Below are 23,375 nucleotides of genomic sequence, written 5' to 3' on the forward strand. Positions count from 1 at the left end.
GCTGCCAACTCAGCCGTATGTCATTCAATATGGTTAAGGAATATGCTGAAGTTTTTGGGATTTCCTCAAGAAAATCCTACGGGGATTTACATTGACAATCGATCAGCAATCGCATTGGCAAAGAATCCAGTGTATCATGAGAGGAGCAAACACATTGATACACGTCATCACTTTATCCGGGAACATGTGAAGAATGAAGAAGTCCAACTGATATCTTGCAACACAAATGATCAAGTTGCTGACATCTTCACCAAGCCATTAAAAGGAGAAGTATTTATCCGATTAAAGTTCATGCTTGGCATGACATCCCTCGATTGAGTTTAAGGGGGAGATTTGTTGAATATTAAACTCAATCCAGTAGTTTCCAGTCAAGGAAGGCAACCACCCACCGACCAGCCGTAGCCGCCAGCCGCCAGCCGCCTTCACACCGCCGGTCAACAGCCGCCTTCACACCTGGAACATTAGATTTTTGTATTCTGATTTTGTCTATAAATAGAGTGCCCAGCTTGTGTTTATTTGTGTGGAGAGAATTGAGAGGAACACTAGAAAGAGAAAGAGAGAGAGAGGGCGTGTATAAGCTTTTATTTTGTGTAATTGTAAGCTTCGGTTTTGTGTAATAAAACAGTGTGTTTTATCCCCTCTGAGTGTCTCAAAGCCACCACCAGTGGTTTCTCCCACCAACAGTAGTTGCAGCCGGCGAAGTGAAGCGGGAGGCAACCTTGCGGGGGGAGAAGCAGTTGTTGTCACTGACCTGGAGTGAGGTTGGAGGTGGTCTGGGTAGTCGCCCTAAAACTGGTGGTGGCGTCGGTGTTGCTACTGTCGATACTGGAGAAGGAAGAAAACGAAAATGGGAGTCGCTGAGAGCACGGTGGGGAGGGATAAGTGTGGTGGATGATTAATACTTAAAAGTGCATGTTTATCAAGGTTTTATATCATCATTTTGCACTTGAAGTATCAATAACTCCTTAACTAAAGCATGTTTTATAATAACAAGTTTGATATTATAAGATACCTTAATTTATGGTAAATGCTCATTTTAAATGCAGGACTATCACATAAATAAAAGGATTGATTGATGAGTTTAAGCATTGAAAGTTAAAGGACAAAGAGATGGCCAAACTTAGAAAAGAGATGTCGGTGCAGTCCAAACCGGAACATTGCTCGGTAATTGGATCATATCTGGAGCTCTAGATTTCGGATTTAGGTCCACTTTATATGGATGGAAAGGTAAGACAAAGGCCTACAACTTTCATGAGGAGCCCAAGATTTGAAAAGGTCGTTTTGAAGTCCAAATTGAAGGAACAACGAAGAAGTCCGAAGCTGTCCTGCAGCCCAAACACTATTTTAGTGTTCAACCCATATCTTGAGTTCTAGAAGTCCAAATGACCTCATCTTTTTTTTGTTGGAAAGCTGAGACAATTTCCTAGAACATTCTTTGAGGATTCTGGGAAAATTATGATGTTATCAATGACGTCTTGATCAGACAAGAAGATAAGGATTGTTATCTAGTCAAGATGTGGCCACCCACTCATCAATTAGTCAACAAATCAATAGTTCCAAATTTTGGCCTATAAAAGGAGGCACTTACCATGTATTGAGGCATCTTGGTGTTCAGATCAAGATCATGCTCTTGCTTTCTCTCTTTGTATTGCTTATGTCTTGCTTTCATTAATATCAAGTTTATGCACTTCATTTCCTTTCCTTTGTCTAGTTAACTTCTTTCTCATTTATGTTCTTGTCTTGCTCATTTATGTTTCTTTCTTTTATTATGTCTAGCTAAGTTAATTATGTCAAGGTGAAAAGGGTACACTAATGGTGTAAGAACAAGTATAATATAAACTTTAACATGGACCTTAACGTTGGATACTAACATGTTTTATATTTGTTATCTTGTTCACTTTAATACTTTGCTTGTTAAATGGTTAATCTAGATTTATGTTGTGTAACACTTGGTACAACAAATACTTGGCACTTTCATAGCCCATACTGTATGGTTTAACCGACACCTGAGCTATGAAAGGAACTTGATTTGTTGTTAACATAAGTTATAATCCATGAATGCCTGCCAACATTTACAAGTATTAGCTTTATTCGAATAAGATAATTAATGTAATCATGTTAACAATTTATAATCTGATTGGAACCTCCTTTATGTGTGGTTTCCAATTGAGTAATAAGAGTTTATATTATACTTGTTTGAAGTACCATTAGTGGATCCTCTAACCTTGACATTTGTTTTTATCATTGTTTAATCCTTACGTTAATCTTTTTATCTCAAAGTTCTCATTAATTTCTTCATCTTCTGTTATTATTATTATTATCATTATTATTATTATTATTATTTTACATTCTGTTTATATTATATAATATATATCTTTGATCTTTTCATTAAAGTCAGTATATAGGCTGGAAACCTGTGACCCGATCTTTAGATCATTCTCAGGTATAACAACGCCACGTACTGAGTATTATTATTGTTGTTGTTGTTGTTGTTGTTGTTGTTGTTGTTGTTGTTGTTGTTGTTGTCTTGTTATTTATAATTTATACAATTAACCTCTCTGTGGTTCGACCCCCGGTCTTGCCGGGTTATTTATTACTTCGACACTCCTGCACTTGGGAAGAGACATCAAGCTTTTGGTCGTGTCAAGTTTTTGGCGCCGTTGCCGGGAGGTAAATTCTTGTATAAATTATAATATTTAATTTATTTTCTCTTTTTCACTTTTCATTTTATCTATTTTTGTTTCCTTTGTTTTGTTTTGTTTCTTTTTTCTTTTATTTTCTTTTCTTGCTTTTATTCTCTTCTTACACGTGCATGAGAGTTTGGTCACGTACATTAAGTGGTAGACTTTGTAGGGTATCCTCATCATTTTCAGAAAATATGGCCGAAGAAGATAATCAATCACTTCATAATGAGAATAATGAGAATAACCGTATGAGAACACTTAGAGACCACATGAATCCCACAAGAACAAGTGCACCCTCATGCATAGTTTTCCCTCCTGATGCATCTCATTTTAATTTTAAGCCAGGCATTATTCAACTTTTACCATCTTTTCATGGCTTAGACTTAGAAAATCCATACTTGCATTTAAGGGAATTTGAGGAGGTCTGTAATACCTATAATGACTCAAATTGTAGCATGAACACCATTCGATTAAAGCTTTTTCCTTTTTTCATTAAAAGATAAAGCTAAAACATGGCTACAAAATTTGAGACCAGGATCCATTCGTGCTTGGGATGATATGCAACAACAATTTTTTAAAGAAGTTTTTTCCATCTCATAGAACAAACTCTTTCAAAAGACAAATCATCACTTTCACTCAAAAGCCAGGAGAAACATTTTACCAATGTTGGGATAGGTATCGAGATTTGCTTAATACTTGCCCACATCATGGTTTTGAAACATGGAGATTGGTTTCACATTTTTATGAAGGTTTAACACCTAGAGATAGGCAAATGGTTGAATTGATGTGCAATGGAACCTTTGAAGATAAAGACCCTAATGAAGCAATGGAGTACCTAGACTTGCTAGCCGAAAATGCTCAAAATTGGGACACCACAGGTACTTATGAGGCACCAGGTAAAACTCAACCTCATACATCTAGTGGGGGTATGCACAACCTTAGGGAAGATCATGACCTCCAAGCCAAGTTTGCATCTTTAGCTAGAAAAGTCGAGGCACTAGAATTAAAAAAGAGTGGTCAATTAAAATCTGTTCAAGACATTGTGTGTCAAATCTGTGAAACAAATGAGCATGCAACCAATGATTGCCCAACTTTGCCTTCTTTCAAGGAATGCCTCCATGAACAAGCCCATGTTTTAAACAGTTTCCAAAGACCCAACCATAACCCATACTCACAAACATATAACCCTGGTTGGAGAAATCACCCAAATTTTAGTTGGAAGAGTGATAGCAACAATGCACAAACTTCACATCCACCGTTTCAAGCACACCATAATTTCCAAAATTCTCATGGATATGCACCTCCTTATACTCCACCTCCTAGAAGAAATTTTGAGGAAACATTGCATGCATTCATTGAAAAGCAGGAGACAATCAACACTCAACTTGCTCAAAGCATGACCGATTTTAAAGATGCTCTTGCAAAATTAACATCTGCTCTCAGTTTCCAAGAAAAAGGTAAGTTTCCTTCTCAACCACAGCAAAATCCAAAGGGGCAATACAATGCAAATGCAAGTAGTTCTGGAAGCCAACACATGGATCAAGTCAAATCAGTCATCACTCTTCGTAGTGGTAAGGTTATTGAAAAACCTATTCTTGAACCTTGTGAGAAAGATGACGAGTCTATCTCTGAGGGTAAGGAAGGGGTTGAACCTGAACATTGCAAAGAAAAGGTTGATTCCCTGCCAGCACTTCCATTTCCTCATGCCATGATCAAACAAAGGAAAGTTAGTCACAACTCTGAAATCTTTGAAATTTTCAAACAGGTAAGGATCAATATACCTTTGTTGGATGCTATTAAACAGGTTCCTTCCTATGCTAAATTTTTGAAAGATCTGTGCACTGTGAAGAGAAAATTGAATGTGAAAAAGAAAGCATTTTTAGCCGAACAAGTAAGTGCCATTCTTCAGAACAATAATGCTTTGAAATATAAAGACCCTGGTTGTCCTACAATTTCTTGCTTTATTGGAGAACATAAAATTGAAAAGAGCCTTACTTGATCTTGGAGCTAGTGTGAATTTACTTCCATATTCAGTTTTTCAGAGTCTCAATCTAGGTGAGTTAAAACCAACCTCTGTAACTCTTTTACTCGCCGATAGATCTGTAAAAGTGCCTAGAGGAATAATTGAAGATGTGTTGGTACAAGTTGATAAATTCATTTATCCTGTGGATTTTGTTGTCTTGGACACGCAACCTGTTGAAGCATGTAATTCAATTCCTGTCATTTTAGGACGTCCATTTCTTGCCACTTCTAATGCATTGATTAATTGTAGGAATGGACTGATGAAGCTATCATTTGGAAACATGACATTGGAGATGAATATTTTCAACATTTACAAGCAACCTGGAGATGATAATGATTTACAGGAAGTGGACTTTATTGAAAAATTAGTTCATGATCAATTTCAAACCACTTCTAGTGAAACTGAGATTGATGAATCTGATGATTTGCAAATGGTCTACTTTCAGGAATCAAAGGCATGCAATTGGAAACCACAAATTGAAGAATTACCACCACGATCAATTGAGCCCATACCTTCAAGTGTTCAACCACCAAAACCTGAATTGAAGCCGTTACCATTTAATCTCAAATACTCATTTTTGGGAGAAAATGAAACTTTTCCGGTAATAATCTCTTCCAAACTTAATGCGCATCAAGAAGGTAAGTTATTACAGACTCTGAAAATGCACAAAAATGCATTAGGATGGACCATAGCTGACATAAAAGGAATTAGCCCTTTGATTTGCACACACAGGATTTATTTGGAGGAAAATGCTAAACCCTCTAGAGAAATGCAACGAAGGCTTAATCCTAATATGAAAGAAGTAGTGAAAAATGAAGTCATTAAGCTTCTAGATAATGGAATCATTTATCCTATTTCTGATAGCAAATGGGTAAGTCCTACCCAAGTTGTACCCAAAAAGTCTGGAGTCACTGTGATAACAAATGAGAAAAATGAGTTAATTCCAACTAGGACTGTTACGGGTTGGCGCATGTGCATTGACTATAGGAAACTTAATTCAATGACTAGAAAAGATCATTTCCCTTTACCTTTCATGGACCAAATCCTAGAAAGAGTTGCAGGTCATGAATTTTATTGTTTCCTAGATGGTTATTCAGGTTACAATCAAATTGAAATTGCATTGGAAGATCAAGAGAAGACTACTTTCACATGTCCATTTGGTACTTTTGCATATCGAAGGATGCCTTTTTGGATTATGTAATGCACCAGCCACGTTTCAAAGATGCATGCTTAGCATATTCAGTGATATGGTTGAACGTTTTTCTTGAAATTTTTTATGGATGATTTTTCTGTTTTTTGGTGATTCATTTGATGATTGTTTGACTAACTTAGAAAAGGTTTTGAGCAGGTGTGAAGAGAAGAATCTTGTACTGAATTGGGAAAATGTCACTTTATGGTAACAAACGGCATTGTACTTGGTCACATTGTTTCATCGAAAGGAATTTGAGGTTGACAAATCTAAAAATCGAGTTAATTGCCAACTTACCAACACCAAAATCTGTTAAAGATGTTAGATCATTCTTAGGACATGCTGGTTTTTACAGAAGGTTCATCAAAGATTTTAGTGTAATATCTAAGCCCTTGAGTAACCTTCTAACAAAGGATAATATTTTGAATGGACTGAACATTGTGAGGAAGCCTTTGTTAAAACTTAAAAACTTGCTTACTTCTGCTCCTGTCATTCAACCTCCTGATTGGTCATTACCTTTTGAAATAATGTGTGACGCTAGTGATTATGCCGTGGGTGCTGTCTTGGGACAAAGGAAAGATAAGAAACCTTATGTGATTTACTATGCAAGTAAAACTTTAAATAGTGCTCAAATGAATTACACTACCACTGAAAAAGAATTACTTGCAGTAGTATTTGCATGTGACAAGTTCAGATCTTATCTTGTTGGCTCACCTGTTGTTGTTTTTAGTGATCATGCAGCATTGAAATATCTTCTCTCTAAGAAAGATTCTAAGGCTAGATTGGTGCGGTGGATTTTGTTACTTCAAGAATTTGATATCACAATCAAAGACAAGAAAGGCACCGAAAATGTTGTCGCGGATCATTTGTCAAGATTGACAACCGATTCGAGATCTGACATTACACCAATCGATGACTACTTTCCTGATGAATCTTTATTTTCTGTCTCTACGATGCCTTGGTTTGCTAATATTGTTAATTTTCTTGTTTCAGGACAATTGCCAGCTCATTGGAGTACCCAAGACAAAAGAAAGTTCTTGAACGAAGTAAAAACTTTTATTGGGATGACCCTTATTTATTCAAATATTGTCCTGATCAAATATTTCGAAGATGCATTCCTGACAATGAGGTAAGTAGTGTCATTAAATTTTGTCATTCTGAGGCATGTGGGGGTCATTTCTCATCAAGAAAGACAACTGCAAAAATCTTACAAAGTGGATTCTATTGGCCCACCATGTTCAAAGACTCACATGCATTCTGTAAGATTTGTGAAAATTGTCAAAAGTTGGGATCTATTTCGAAACGTCACATGATGCCTTTAAATCCTATTCTTGTCATTGAGATCTTTGATTGTTGGGGTATAGATTTCATGGGTCCATTTCCTCCATCATTTGGTTTCTTGTATATATTGGTCGCAGTAGATTATGTTTCAAAATGGATAGAGGCAATTCCAAGTCGAACCAATGATCACAAAATAGTGATAAAGTTTTTGAAAGAAAACATTTTAAGTCGATTTGGAATCCCTCGAGCCATGATAAGTGACGGTGGAACACACTTTTGCAACAAGCCATTTGAGTCTTTAATGAAGAAATATGGAATCACACATAAAGTTGCCACCCCTTATCACCCTCAGACAAGTGGACAAGTAGAGCTTGCTAATAGGGAGATCAAACAGATCTTGGAGAAAACAGTGAACCCTAATAGGAAAGACTGGTCTTTAAGACTTAATGATGCACTTTGGGCTTATCGAACTGCTTATAAAACATCATTAGGTATGTCACCTTATAGACTAGTCTATGGAAAACCTTGTCACTTGCCTGTGGAAATTGAACATAAAGCTTATTGGGCTATTAAAGCTTTCAATTCAAGCCTTGATGATGCTAGTCAACTGCGAAAATTGCAAATAAATGAGCTTGAGGAAATTAGAAATGATGCATATGACAATTCAAGAATTCATAAAGCAAGAATCAAAGAGTTTCATGACAAGAAAATACTGAGAAAAACATTCAATGTTGGTCAAAAAGTCTTGCTTTATAATTCTCGACTCCATTTATTTCCTGGAAAAACTAAGATCAAGATGGAGCGGTCCTTTTATTGTGAAACATGTGTATCCATATGGGGCCTGTGATATCGAGAATCCAAAAGAATGGCAATGTTTTCAAGGTAAATGGGCATCGGTTGAAAGTTTATTTTGACAATTTTTCAGTTGAAAATGACTCTACTGAATTGAGTGATCCTGTATATAAAGATTGATTCTTTTTCTCACATTGTTTTGTGTTTGTTTGGTGTATCTTTTGTTTTGCTAGTTTCTCTCACCCCGGTCAAATGGCGGATAACGGTACTCCGTGACTCTTAAGTCGGTTCTTTCAGTTTCCCATGATAACTGATATCTGTGTATATAATTGTGCAATTCTCTGCTCTTTCTTCTTTCTTTGAATCTCCCATCCAATTCTCATTTAAAAATGGACAGCACTCTTGAAAAGTTGAAAAAGGTATTTTCCCGCTCTGCCTCAAAATGCGATTACAAAAATTTACCGTGCTAGGTGTGAAAGATTACGGTTGTTAATGAATCATGGAATTCCTGAAGATATTCGCTGGCTAATTGAAGCAAAGGTCCGATTATCAGGTGAGTCCTCCAATTCTTTCATTTCACACATGCCTGGAACAGGTAAAAGCACTTTTGCAAAGAAAACGTCGTGCAAACGACTGAAAGTCTGTCACAGATGTGTGCCAGATGGACTTGTAATGTGACATGTCGTTCTTTAGGAATGGTATCTGTAAACCGTGAAGATAAGATACAATTCATTAAGGATGGCCTGAGTAAGGGGTCTTTAGATAATCTTTTATTGACCCTTGAGACGCATCCTAGTGGAGATGTGCATCGTGTAATTCATGACTTATGGCCACAATTCCATAAAGAACATGATCGACTTAGTCTTGGGAATCTGACTAAAAAAGACCCTGTTTGCCAGTTTTTAAGAAAACTGGATGGGAAGCCTATCCTCGACCCATAGAGGGCGTTTAAGCCGTTCTTGGACGTAAAACCAAGGGAAGATGTGAGCCACAATCACAACTACCTGTACATACATGCTTTTTCAAAATAAATAATTAATAAAGAGAGAGAGAGTTTGTGAGACTACAGCTGGCCTACATATAGGTGGTATGATTGCATTTTCACTTTTTCATCTATAAATTCTTCTCTTCCTTCCCTTCATTTCTACTCATCCCATATATTCATCAAATATAGAAGTGTGTAGAAATGGCAGGTTCCTCAAGTCATCATATAAGAAATATTTGTGTTTTCGGTGGATCCAGTTCTGGGAAAGAAAAAAGAGTTTTTAGAATCAGCAAATCATCTTGGCCGGGTACTAGCTGAGAGAAAGATTCATTTAGTGTATGGGGAGGTAGCCTTGGGTTAATGGGAGGTGTGTCAATGGCTGCATTTTTAGGAGGCAGTCAAGTTTTGGGGGTTGTCCCCAAAGCTTTAGCAAATGGGGACATCATTGGAAAAACAATTGGAGAAGAACTACATGTCCCAACAATGTCTGACCGACTGAATACCATGTTTAACCATGCTGATGCCTTCATTGCCTTACCAGGTGGTCTGGGCACATTGGAAGAGATCTTTCATATTTCATCTTGGGCCCAACTGCACATTCACCATAAACCCATAGGTTTGTTAAATGTTAATGGTTTTTTATGATAAGTTGCTGTCTTTCCTTGATCAAGCTGTGGAACAGGAATTTCTAACATCTTCGGCACGACGAATCATAATCTCTGCTGCTACTGCTGAACAATTGATTGACCAACTACAATCTTTCATCCCTGTCATTGATCCCTGCATGAGTCGTCTAGATTGGTCAACTAAGGAAAGCCGTAAAAAGCTTAGATTAGATTTTGAGCCTTCATCTGTGAAACCTTGTGTCTTTTGGTTTTATTAATAGCATATTATTTTGTTTTGTTACTTCTTATGTTTGTTTAAGTGTGTTTCAGGTTTGTCATTGTTCGCTGTTTCAGGTGATGTCTTCTATACTCTATCTTTCTACCTTCGAACATTGAGGACAATGTCTCGTTTTGGTTGGGGGAGAGGGTAGTAGTTTAAAAAAAAAAAAAAAAAATACTAACTTGCTAACTGTTTTTGCTATTATTAAAACCATTTGACAAAATTGTTATTAGGATGGCAGAGTATGGAATCAATTTTATTGACTCTAGAGACGCATCTTAGTAAGTTTCATTACCAAGGTCTATCATAATACTTCTTGAAATATTCAGGTTTACAAACTCTCACATTGTTATCACTTGATTCTGCTTTTATACTCATTTAACAAGTATTATTAAACCTTCATTTTCACACACACACTTTAACATATGATTGTGGGTTGCACATTGGATTATTACATTAATTATGTTCTTTTGTTGAAGGTAACAACTAAGGGAAAAGGATAGTATATAATTTGCAAAAAAAAAAAAAAAAAAAAAAAAAAAAAAAAAAAAAGATAGTATTGATGATAATAAAACGTGGATAAGTTTGGTTTCGTAGCCTCCCTAACCTAAGCAATTAAGCCCGAAGGGGTGTTTTAACACCTAATACCCTAAAGTCAACTGACTTGGGAGCTATTGGCCCAAAGCTTGTTACATGGGTTAAGGAGAAAAGCTTAAGGGAATCAAACATTGCACTATCTACGTATCAGTATCTGCAACCCGAGTTGTTAAGCTCGTAGGGGTGTCTCAACACCTAATGCCCTAAGATCAACTGGTCTGGGAGTCATTAGCCTAAAACTCGTTACACGGGTTAAAGATACATTGTGTTTTAAGTTGTATGTGTATATAAATAAAAAGAAAAAAAAAAGAGAAAAAAAAAAAAAAAAGAAGAAGAAGAAAAAAATAATAATCCCAACCCAAGGAAGTTCACCTTAAACATTTGAACATAATATTGTTTTCTTCCAACAAAAGCCCCATCATCTATGTTTTCATTGAGCACACAAAAAGAAGGTTTATTAATATCTTGTTTACGAAGTATGAAGCAGGAATATAAATTTAATGAGAGTTTGTTTATCTGGATAGATTAATGGAAGTTGAATGATGAATGCCTTGCTTTGTGGAACTTGCAAATTGTTTCTCTATTTTAACGCTTTAGATTACTAGGGACTAGTAATAAGCTGGTTGGGGGGTGTGATTAATACTTAAAAGTGCATGTTTATCAAGGTTTTATATCATCATTTTGCACTTGAAGTATCAATAACTCCTTAACTAAAGCATGTTTTTATAATAACAAGTTTGATATTATAAGATACCTTAATTTATGGTAAATGCTCATTTTAAATGCAGGACTATCACATAAATAAAAGGATTGATTGATGAGTTTAAGCATTGAAAGTTAAAGGACAAAGAGATGGCCAAACTTAGAAAAGAGATGTCGGTGCAGTCCAAACCGGAACATTGCTCGGTAATTGGATCATATCTGGAGCTCTAGATTTCGGATTTAGGTCCACTTTATATGGATGGAAAGGTAAGACAAAGGCCTACAACTTTCATGAGGAGCCCAAGATTTGAAAAGGTCGTTTTTGAAGTCCAAATTGAAGGAACAACGAAGAAGTCCGAAGCTGTCCTGCAGCCCAAACACTATTTAGTGTTCAGCCCATATCTTGAGTTCTAGAAGTCCAAATGACCTCATCTTTTTTTTGTTGGAAAGCTGAGACAATTTCCTAGAACATTCTTGAGGATTCTGGGAAAATTATGATGTTATCAATGACGTCTTGATCAGACAAGAAGATAAGGATTGTTATCTAGTCAAGATGTGGCCACCCACTCATCAATTAGTCAACAAATCAATAGTTCCAAATTTTGGCCTATAAAAGGAGGCACTTACCATGTATTGAGGCATCTTGGTGTTCAGATCAAGATCATGCTCTTGCTTTCTCTCTTTGTATTGCTTATGTCTTGCTTTCATTAATATCAAGTTTATGCACTTCATTTCCTTTCCTTTGTCTAGTTAACTTCTTTCTCATTTATGTTCTTGTCTTGCTCATTTATGTTTCTTTCTTTTATTATGTCTAGCTAAGTTAATTATGTCAAGGTGAAAAGGGTACACTAATGGTGTAAGAACAAGTATAATATAAACTTAACATGGACCTTAACGTTGGATACTAACATGTTTTATATTTGTTATCTTGTTCACTTTAATACTTTGCTTGTTAAATGGTTAATCTAGATTTATGTTGTGTAACACTTGGTACAACAAATACTTGGCACTTTCATAGCCCATACTGTATGGTTTAACCGACACCTGAGCTATGAAAGGAACTTGATTTGTTGTTAACATAAGTTATAATCATGAATGCCTGCCAACATTTACAAGTATTAGCTTTATTCGAATAAGATAATTAATGTAATCATGTTAACAATTTATAATCTGATTGGAACCTCCTTTATGTGTGGTTTCCAATTGAGTAATAAGAGTTTATATTATACTTGTTTGAAGTACCATTAGTGGATCCTCTAACCTTGACATTTGTTTTTATCATTGTTTAATCCTTACGTTAATCTTTTATCTCAAAGTTCTCATTAATTTCTTCATCTTCTGTTATTATTATTATTATCATTATTATTATTATTATTATTTACATTCTGTTTATATTATATAATATATATCTTTGATCTTTTCATAAAGTCAGTATATAGGCTGGAAACCTGTGACCCGATCTTTAGATCATTCTCAGGTATAACAACGCCACGTACTGAGTATTATTATTGTTGTTGTTGTTGTTGTTGTTGTTGTTGTTGTTGTTGTTGTTGTTGTTGTCTTGTTATTTATAATTTATACAATTAACCTCTCTGTGGTTCGACCCCGGTCTTGCCGGGTTATTTATTACTTCGACACTCCTGCACTTGGGAAGAGACATCAAGCTTTTGGTCGTGTCAGTGGAGAGAGTGAAAAACAAGCCGGTGGCAGCGTGGCTTGGGTCCTATTGCTTCCCATTAATTTAGCAAGCCCTGTCGTTTTTCACCTCAACCTCGTGTGCTACATTACACCTAACTCGTTTTGACTAGTTGTTGTCTCCTGACCAGATGTTAGGCCATTGAAAGGCATCGATTGCTGCTTTTGTTTCTGGGTAGCTAAAACATGGCAGTAGTGTAGCTGAAACAGCGTTAGACAACATTTAAGTTGGTGCAATACGAAAATATCTCCTGTTGATGCATATCCATATGATATCAGTGAATTAGCTAAGGTCCCAAAATCGGGATGGCCTCCTAATTTTACTTTGGCTTGTTTTGCAGGTTTCAAAATCACCGATAAGGGCTGTTGTGACGTTCCTACTGGAAAAGTACCATATGCACCTCTTTCAAAGTCATCGATTGCTGCTTTTGGATCCTTGCGAAAAAGGGCATAAACGTGAATTTCCTGTTGATGCATGTCCATATGATATCAGTGAATTAGCTAAGGTCTCAAATGATGAAGCCGATGGTTGCAGTACGTACGTATGGCAGTAAAATATTATGATTAAGACTGGTGGTTGGCTTAGGGTAGGACTACCAGGGCCTTCGTATTTTTATTTAAAAGATATCTACCATTCAAGTTTCTTCTTCTTCTTTTTTTTATTTTTTTGTATGCTTTTCGGAGAAGAGTGGTTGGCAATATTGTTAACTATCGTTGACATTGTTTCTATCATCTATGATATCAACACTGTGTTCAAATGCTGCAATAAGCTTTATCTATTGAATAAAACATCAAATTCATATAATTTTATGTTTTCTATTTTTTAATTATTACTATTTTGAAGTGATAATATCAACAAAGCAGAAAGAAAGGATAAAAAAGGAAGGAGAATTGGATAATCTAAGGATAAAAAGGAAGGCCCCTTAACCATCAAGTAATGATTACTAGCTAGTATTTAAAAAAAATAAAAAAACCTACTTCCTATCGATCGATCATCATACTAACCATTTTATTGGTCAATAACCGAGATAAAAACTACTTCATCTAGTATGTTTCCAGTGTGGCCAATATGGTCATAAAAAGAAAGTGTGGCCATATGCACATCACCATTCTTTGGCAAGGGAAGGGAATAATATGGATGCAGATGCTTATGTTATAGATGATAAAGTTCTAGAAAAAATAGAACCGTCAACAAGTATCGTGATGTGCATGGTATCGCATGATGGAATTGCCTCCTAAAAATTAGGGGGATTGAGTTTAATTATGAAATTTAAGAATCGTCACCTAGCATTACTTACTTGAAAATCTAATGATCTATGAGAATTTAGGTAAATAAATTAGTTATGTAAGAGAAAGATATATTACCCCTAAAGCATCCTATCTAGGTTAAGCTACATTGCTTGTCGATTGTTTTTTTAAGTCATGTTTATATTCGTTAGTTTCGTCTAAGGTTTAAGACAGACCTTCTTTCATAAGAATATCTCTACTTTATTGGATTAAATCATAATCGTTCTAAGGTCTAGATTTAGCATCGCTTTTATTTCATATTCCAAATATTCCAGGAAACAAACTAGTTAATATAGGATTTTTTTATTTCTTGTCACTAGACACTTCTTTGAACTTGATTAGTTAATAATATATGATTTATTTGCATCAATAACATGTTTTAATGAATTTTAATCCTAGAAATTTGTTTTGATATCAAAATTTATTTTGATCAAATCATGTTGATTTATTAATAATCAAAATAAATAGATGTTATTTTATTGATCTTTACATGATTTCCAACATGTTTATACCCTTGGTTTGTCCATATCAGATCTGATTTGGGTTCCGCATCAAATAGGTTTGGCTTTAGGTATACTTTTCTCACTAATATATATTTTTTATTTTCTTTCAATATTCTTTGAATTTATTTGTATTTTCTCATTTCTCTTTTTTTTTTTTTTCGGAACCAAGAAATGAATAACAACAATGATAAAAGTTACAGAAATCTCTTTATCCAAGATCTTAAACCGTTGATGAGCATTCGAAAATGTACTTCATGAACTCTCCAAAAGAAAAAACCATTTTAATTAAGAAAAACGAGGATGATATCCCGGCATACATGATGCAAGACAAATTCTTTGTTAACCACGATTAACCCATTTTCCACTCCTTTCTTCACTTTTAATAAACTTAAATAAATCAATTAAATTAGCCAACAACCTACGGTGCCCTAGCCATCTATATATAGTCTTGGTTCGTTTAATCTCGAATTACTCTTCCCTAGCTAGCTACTCACTTCTTCATCCTCCTCGTCTCATTTACACAGTGCTTGTCAATGGCAAGTGGGCTTAAGACATGGAGGATAATATTGTTGTCTATAATATATAGTATTGTGGGGATAATTATGGATAAACTAAACTTAAAAAGAGGGGTGAGTTATTCAAAATGATCAACTTTATAAAAAAAGCTTTTAACTTTTTATTTGACTGTTAAATATGTTCAGATTTGATAAAGAAGATCTCAAAGCTCCAATTATATATCTATAACTAGCAAATATTTGACAAAAATTCAAATGAGGTTTAAAATGTGTTGTTTGAGCAAGTTTTGTTATTTTTTATTTTTATTTTTGCACTTAGTACTTCGTTTGGGTTAAGTTTTAAGTTTATGTAAAGAGTTTTAATCCTCAAAACAATTACTTAAATATTGTAGATTTAATTACTACTATATATCATGAAATAAATAATACTTTATATACAATAATTTTTATTATTTTATTAAACCATCTACAATTCCATTACGTACAAAATTCATCTGACAAGAACTACAGTTTCTATAATTTTTTGAATATGCAATAAAATTAGATAAAATGTTATCATGAATAAAATTGATATTATAGTGCGAGTGAATTTAATTCACTCTACACTAATTCTTCGGGAAAAAAATATTCTTCACATGACAGTGCAAGTGAATTTAATTCTCTAAACTAGTTTTTTTAAAAAAAACTATACAAAAAATAAATACACTAACAAAAAAAAAATTGTTCACTCTAAATTTTACTTGCAAGGTTCATTGTTTTAAGTGAATAGTGCAATTCACTCGCACTATTCACGTGAACAATGCGAGTGAATTGCACAGTTTACTAAAACACTGAACAGTAAAGAAGAAAAGCAGCTTGGAGCTGCTTTGACAAATCATGTGTTTTGAACGTGATTTGTACTGGGCCCCATCAAAAATAAATTACGTTTCTAATGTAACCAAACATTTGATTTGATGTGGTTGCTTCAAACGTAGAAACAATCACGCAAACAAACAGAATTTTAATATTACCAGATATCTTCTAGTGATTGCCAATACTTTTATGCCTTTTAATTACCAATGCATTAAAATATTTCGGTGTGTGTCTATATATACATTAAATATATTAGTTGTTAGATTAATCCAATGGAAAATTATGTTAAATATAAGTTATTTGTATATGAATCACAAGTTCGAGCAATGTTCTTTACATAAACACGAAGAACACTACCTAAAACCCAGAAAATACCTAGAAATGGCAGCCACTTCCAAGCCTGGAAATTGGCATTTTTTGCTTTTAAAACATGTTTTTTTTTTATCCTAATAAGTCATAATATAATACATTTGAATTTTCCAACTCAATCAGTCAAAACTGTTAAAAACAGAGGTCAATCGATCAAATGACATGTCACTTACTTTTTTTTTTTAAGTCTGAACGATTTGTCGTTTAGGATTTTTGATTTGGGATTGACAAATTTTAATTGAGCTTCTATTCTTTCAATTTCTTTTAATTGCACTCATAATCACCTTCAAACTTTTGATTTCATACAATTTTTCCTTGAAAATCAAAATTTCTCACAATTAAGCTCTCAATAAAATTCAAATAAACCTTGAGAAATTCTAATTGAGTCCTTAAACATTCAATTTTAAAATTTTCTTTTCAAATTAAATTTTATTTACTAAAAAGACTTTTATCAGTCGAAAATATACTATTAAATTTTTCAATCTTGTATATTTGATCTTCCTTAACTAGTTTTTAGTTATTTCTTAAGCGTTCTAGTATACTCTTTTCACTAATATTTGTGTGTGTATTTTTTAATATTTTTTTGATTTTTTTTTGTATTTTTTATTTTTTGTTTATATAAAACTCAAAAATAAATAATAATAATGATGAAAGTTAAAGAAATCTCTTAATCCAAGATCTTTAACCGTTGATGAGCATTGGAAAATGTACTTTATGAACTCTTAAAAAAAAACTATTTTTGTTAAGAAAAACGAGAATGATATCCCGGCAGATATGATGCATGGCACAAAGAACCAACAACCCCGTTTCCAAGTATTTTTTTGGATAATCATGGAACCCTTTTTCCACTTTTTTCTTCACTTTTAATAAACTTCAATAATTCAATTAAAGTAGCCAACAACCCACTGTCTTTAAATAATTCAAATAATTAAGTTTGGAATCTAATACGTGGAACTTTGCCGATTACTTGATTGTTAAATTTGAACTACAGTATATTTTCTAGTTTTTTATGCTTAAAATTGCCGACATGTGTTAATCATAAAAAATTGAGTTCATGTGAAATTCAGTTCAGATTCCATTAAAACAATTATGATATGTACTATTACTTCAAATTGATGATGATTTGCTTCTTAGGGAAATCTTGTGTGCACGTGTTTTTTTTTTTTTTTTTCAACGAGTCTCCAAACATGAAGAGACAAGGCACTAGTGGTGCTGATCCACAAGCTCGGTGTTGCCAGTTCATCTTTCAGTTTTTTTTTTTTTTTTTTTTTTCAAAAGAGGCAACGTCTATTTATGTAAATAGCCTGTGGGGGTACGGTGCCCTAGCCATCTATGTATAGTCTCGAAGCACTCTTCCCTAGCTAGCTACTCACTTCTTCTTCCTCCTCATCTCATTTACACACAGTGCTTGTCAATGGCAAGTGGGCTTAAGACATGGAGGATAATAGTGTTGTCTATTTTGTTGGTGCTATCAAACTGGCAACACCGAGCTTGTGGATCATCACCACAAGTGCCTTGTCTCTTCATGTTTGGAGACTCGTTGTTCGATAATGGGAACAATATGGTTCTTGCGACTGATGTGAAAGCCTCTTATCTACCTTACGGCGTCGACTTTCCTTATGGGTCTACAGGAAGGTGTAGCAATGGACTCAACTTAGCCGACGTGATTGGTCTGCAGCTTCCTCTCTTCTCTTATAATTAAACATAAAATCTTCGCTTGTTTTCTCTTACCAAAAACGATTTTTTGCTCATTATTAGCTAGGAAGGTAGTTTTCTTGGATTAAATTAGAAATTTTGTTTCAGTATAATTTTTACTATTTGCTGCTCATTTTTTAATCATTTAATCTTAAGAAATGAATACCCTGTATAAATTAGCAGAGCTTTTTGTTTCAGCTGAACAATTAGGTTTTCGAAAATTACATTCCACCCTTTGGGAAGGGGGACTGCAGGGATTTTATGAATGGTGTAAATTATGCATCTTCTGGAGGTGGCATTCTTGACACGACAGGATCTCTTCTGGTGAATGCCAACACTCTTATGCCTTTAAATTACGAATATATTAAAATCTTTCAGAATATTTCTTTTAGGACATGAAATAAAATCCAACATTTTCTAAAATTTATGAATTAGAACCTGCTGGTTCCGATTTTTCTTAGGTTCGTCATCTTCTTGATGGCCATCCTGTTTTTCAGCGTTTATTTGAGTTAAACAAACACTAAATTAATGGGTTTTTTTAATTATTGAGGATGGTTTTTTAAATTATTTTTTTTTTCGATCAAAATATATTTTTGTGAAAACATACGCCCTGCATTTCCCAATATAATAAAGCGAATCAACTTCTTTTAATAAAGATAATAAATATATACTGCTCAACTAAATTCAGTAAGAATATTTATATCTTAATCTGCAGCGCTAACATTATGATTCTTTTGTATGGAAAGGGACAACGATACACCATGGATCTTCAGTTATATAACCACAAGATTATAGCATCACGGATTGCCAAAGAACTGGGGGGTGCAGATGTTGCAAACAAGTATCTTGGCCAATGCATATATGCTGTTGAAATGGGTTACAATGACTATCTCAACAACTTTTATGGCGAAGGCTACAATAGCAGCAACATCTACACTCCTGAACAATTTGCACAGCTTCTTGTTCAAACTTATGAAATTCAACTAGAGGTTAGTTCCTTGAAAAATCATTCCTCCAAAAAGCTAATTTGTTAGGACTATATATATATATATATATATATATATATATATATATATATATATATTCAAAACCAGATAATCCTAAGTTATTATATGAGATTTAAAACGTGATTTAATTGTGACTATAAAACCTTTTTTTTTGTGTGTGATGATAGTGGCTATAAACTAACTTACTAATAGTGCCTCTTTCCATTCTTCTTCTTGACAATGTCAGAGATTGTACAAGGAAGGAGCAAGAAAGATAGCCGTCTTCGGACTTATTCGGATAGGTTGTATGCCATCATACATCCAAATATTTGGCGCAGATGAATCTTCATGTGTAGAAAAACTCAACCATGCTGTTCAACTTTTCAACAACAAGCTTCAGAAAGTTATCGCAAAGCTTAATGCCAACCATCCCGTAGCTAAATTTACTTTCATAAACTCTTACGAAATTGATTCTGAAAATTATACAGATTTAGGTAATATTTGTATTCTTTGGAGGGGGTTAACGGTTTATCATCAAGACAGGCGTCGCCATGGCCTCCTAATTTTACTTTTGCTTGCTTTGCAGGTTTCAAAATCACCGATAAAGGCTGTTGTGACGTTCCTACTGGAGAAATACCGTGTGCACCTCTTACTTATCCATGTCTCAACAGGGATGAGCATGTGTACTGGGACGGAGCCCACTATACTGAAGCTAGAGCTCGGATCTTTGCGAAAAGGGCATATAAACGTCAATTTCCTGTTGATGCATATCCATATGATATCAGTGAATTAGCTAAGGTCCCAAACGATGAAGCCGATGGTTGCAGTAAGTTCGTATGGCAGTAAAATATTATGATTAAGACTGGTAGTTGGCGAGGTAGCACTGCCTGGGCCTTCTATTTTTTTTCTTGTTTTTCCAGAGAAGACTGGTTGACAACATTGTTTCTGTCATCTAGGATATTAGCATTGTACTAAAATGTTGCAATAAACCCTAGTCATTGAATAAAACATCCAATTTCATATAATTTTCTGCTTTTTTTTTTTCTTGTGAAATCAGTATCCTAACAAAGCTGAAAGAGAGAGGATAAAAAAGAAGGAGAATTGGGTCATCGAAATTTTAATTTGTGTTTGGAAAGGTTTTGATGTCTTAATGTAATTAATGTTTGTAAGATCATGATTTTAAACCCAAATATGGAATTAAATTAAAAGGTTTTTTCTTCTTTCAATTTTGTAATTTAATATTTTTTCTAAATTTGATGTTTAAATTTTTCATGAAAATCTGTTGATCAAGAAATAAGATCCAGGATATAATGGCCAACAACAATTATATAAAACCCAAATATATATAAAACATGTATTTTGGCTTCTCACTAAATAATAATTATTCTCCATAGCAATAGTATATAGAACCAATATTCACAAATAAAATATCTTAATTTTTACAAAATAAAAATCTTAAACACAAATAAATATAAAATATATTATAAAAAATAAAAACTATTTAACTAGGTAAATAATCTAAAAGCTTACAAGATATCGAACAATCTCCTTAGCACCGGCCCATTTATTTTTTGATTTCAACTAACTTGCTTTTTGAATAAAAAATAGGCTGAAACTAAAAAACAAAAGAACACAAAATACTTGAGAGATACTGCACTGCTTCTGCCATTATTAGCTCCTGCAATAATTTGCTCCGGTTCTGTAGTTCTACCCCTGCAATAATTTCTGAATCACTCACTATTTTTGCTGCCTCACTGTGAAGGTGTCCGGTGAAAAGACTTAAAAGTATTTCTGCCGCCTAGCTGACACCACCTGGCCCAGCCTTTCTGCCATTTCTTCCTTCCTCGATGATCAATAAATCACCACGATCGTTATATCTCCATTATTACCATAACCTTTGAAGCTCAAAATTCCTTTACCGTGAACTCATGATTTTTAGTCAGGACAATGTAAGAGTATATATATTGGATACACATTAAAACAGGTATTGATATAATATTTTCATGAACATGGAGAGAATTTGTTTCAGAATTTTAAAATTCTGGATGCTGTTATAATTTCGATAATATCTTAAGAGTTTTTTCTTTTTTTATAATAGATAAAATCTTAATTTACCACAAATTAGAAGAGATTAATTTAGAGTATGAAGGAATCACCAAATCATATATGAAATTAACCGGATGATATTGAGAGCTTTACTACAGGCAAGATGTCAGCAAAGGCAGCTTAATTTAGTAATTCCCTTCCATGTATGCACGTTTATGATAAAGTAAGCAAAAAGAAACAATGGAAATCATCTCCAATCTATCCACTTCACTTGTCTCTGTCCTTCAAAAGGTGAGAGAAGGAACATGTATCTCTCACCTTTAGAAGGACAGACTAGTGGATATGTTAGAACTGAACGGACATGGAGAATAAAATAAGGAAAAAGGAGAGATTGGATATATATATATATCCAATCTCTCCTTTTTCCTTATTTTATTATATATATATATATATATGGATATGTTAGAACTGAACGGACATGGAGAATAAAATAAGGAAAAAGGAGAGATTGGATATATATATATATATATATATATATATATATATATATATATATATATATATATATATATATTATTTCTTATAGCTCAATGACGTAGGGAAAGTGGCATGCATGCATGCAGAAATTACTATGAAATTCCTTATGCAAACATATATTTTTAGGAGCACCAACTCGATCTGTTTGAGTAAATGTTAACCCTCCAAAGTTATAATTCAATATAATCTATAAATTTATTACAATAACAAAAATATAAACTCTTGTAAAATTAAGTATCAATCAAATATAATCAAAATGTTTATTTAAGATTATAATAGCTTCACAAAAAATAAATCAAAATAAATTATGAATATAAATTCAAAATCAATCAAATGTTAAAGGATAAAATTGATAATTCAAAAAAATTCAAAAACAAATTCAATTGAAAGAAAATAAAATAGGAGATGAAATTTTAAAATAAATAAAACTTTTTGATATTGTTACTAAATTCGATCTAGCGAGTCAATCTTGAGATCTTTTAACTTGATTTTTTATCTAACTTGAGTTTAAAATTCATATGTGTGAGAGTTGATTCTAGGCGACCTAGTTAACTTGAGGCTTGAAATGCAACACAGACAATCAGTAAAAACATGGTTTGATTTTAAAAATTTTCAAGATGATATTTTTTTTAAATAGTGAGATAATGATATATTGGATAAATATATGTTTCATAGCTTAATTCACAAAATATGGTACCTAGATCATGGATTCCACTAGGTTTAAAAGCTTTTTATTTAAACTATTTTTTTATTTAATGATATGATAATAAAAATAGATACTTGTAAAAATTGAGCACAACCAAGCATTTGATAGTTTGTTTGAAACTACTATAACTTTATAGAAAACAAACTATATTAACTAATTTAAAATTAATAAAATATTAAATGATGAAATTGAAAGAATAAATTTTAGTACATAGGATTTAGAAAAAAAAAATGAAAATAAAATCTAAAATGCTTCATTGTTCATGAAAACAGTAAAATAACATAAACTTTTTCAATTTTTTTTTTAGTAGAGTAGTAGTAATTATGATTATTTTTTTTATGATGCTTTAAAACAAGAGATAAATATTCAAAAAATAATAAATTATTTTATCCAAGTACTTATCACAATGTTGTAACTTTTTAGTTATTGTCGGAAGACTTTAAAAATTTTTTAACAATCACATTATTAGGGACTGCAGCAAATGGGTTTGTAGCATTTGTTGTCGATAACTATAGAGAGAATACACAAAACAATATAACAAATGGATGATGAGTATTTGAGAGCAGTCCTTGGTTGCTTAGAAGAAGCAGGTGACTTGACAAGCATCAAGTTGAAACATCATTGGTGTCCGAATTTTATTTTATTTTATCAGTATGAGTGTCTAAATTTTATTATTATTAGTTGGATGCAACTTTCTTTTCATGATGCAACATCAATTTTTAAAATATAAATGTGATTATTTTTTTAAAATGATTTTAGTTAAAAATATATTAAAATAATATTTTTTTAAAAAAATTATTTTTAATATTAACATATCAAAATGATTTTGAAAACACTAAAAAATATTAATTTAAAATAAAAAAATTTTAAAACACAAAAATAAAAATATGCATCTTCCAAAAACTATTCTATGATTTGTTTATTTGACAAAAAAATATGTGTTGATCGAGCAGCCATGTGTGAGATCAATTACAAATCCCATTTGTCGCACCCAAAAAAAAAATCCGACGCGCGGCATTGGCTAGCGTTTTTTCATCGTTTTTTGC

At 33.2% G+C, this 23,375-nt stretch overlaps 1 pseudogene; it reads left to right on the forward strand.

Moving 5' to 3' along the window:
- The first annotated feature begins 17,656 nt into the window (after window positions 1-17,656).
- On the forward strand, window positions 17,657-20,065 carry LOC118060537 (GDSL esterase/lipase At5g45670-like; annotated as a pseudogene).
- The last annotated feature ends 3,310 nt before the right edge of the window (window positions 20,066-23,375 follow it).

The sequence above is a fragment of the Populus alba genome, chromosome 12, assembly GCF_005239225.2.
Source record: "Populus alba chromosome 12, ASM523922v2, whole genome shotgun sequence".
NCBI lineage: Eukaryota > Viridiplantae > Streptophyta > Magnoliopsida > Malpighiales > Salicaceae > Populus > Populus alba.